Source organism: Suncus etruscus, chromosome 4 (assembly GCF_024139225.1).
Source record: "Suncus etruscus isolate mSunEtr1 chromosome 4, mSunEtr1.pri.cur, whole genome shotgun sequence".
Classification (NCBI taxonomy): Eukaryota; Metazoa; Chordata; class Mammalia; order Eulipotyphla; family Soricidae; genus Suncus; species Suncus etruscus.
This window is the reverse complement of record NC_064851.1, coordinates 67280418-67281292: the sequence shown is the minus strand read 5'-3', so window position 1 is coordinate 67281292 and position 875 is coordinate 67280418. Positions and strand designations below refer to the sequence as shown.

The 875-nt window shown below is 32.2% G+C and overlaps 1 non-coding gene across 1 annotated transcript; it reads right to left on the bottom strand.

Annotated features, from left to right (window-relative positions):
• Nucleotides 1-297: 297 nt before the first annotated feature.
• LOC126007973 (small nucleolar RNA SNORA51) lies at nucleotides 298-430 on the bottom strand. Its single transcript, XR_007495433.1, has one exon. It is a non-coding gene; the product is annotated as a small nucleolar RNA SNORA51 (small nucleolar RNA).
• Nucleotides 431-875: the final 445 nt, after the last annotated feature.

Genomic DNA, 875 nt, shown 5'->3' with positions numbered 1-875 from the left:
ATAATGTATGATCCTTTGATGTATAGATGTATGTAGTTTGCTATAGTTTAATTGAAAATATTTGCATGTATAATTATTATGGATATTGGTACATAAATTTAATTTAAAATTATACTGTTTTATTAATTTTATAGTTCTTTTTTTTTTTCAGAAAAATTGACTTAGTTCAGTTTTGAAGGGCTTCAAAGATTAGGAAATACATTTACTTTGATGGTTGAATAGACAAATTATCACAGCATATTAGGTCAACGTCTTATTTATATGTTTGTTTGTTTATTTATTTATTTATTTATGTATTTTTGTCCCTCTATTCACAATACAGACCAGGCAAAGGGCCTGGGTTGAGGGGTATATGGAAAGCATTTACTATACCACCTCTTTCTATAGAGTCAGTGTAAAGAATGAAGCCTGTGGTAAGCATTGGGAGGCCTTATTTAATGCAAACTCTTTTTTTTCCTCTGTTTTCTTTTTTTTATTTAAACAACTTTATTACATACATGATTGTGTTTGGGTTTCAGTCATGTAAAGAACACTACCCATCACCAGTACAACATTCCCATCACCAATGTCCCAAATATTCCTCCTACCCACTAAACCCCCACCTGTACTCTAGAAAGGCTTTCTATTTCCCTCGTACATTCTCATTATTAGGATAGTTCAAAACATAGTTATTTCTCTAGTTAAATTCTTCCCTGTTTGTGGTGAGCTTCATGAGGTGAGCTGTTACTTCCAGCTCTTTTCCTTTTGTGTTTGAAAGTTGTTATTGCAAGAATGTCTTTCATTTTTCTTAAAACCCATAGATGAGTGAGACCATTCTGCATCTTTCTCTCTCTCTCTGACTTATTTCACTCAGCATAATAGATTCCGTGTACATC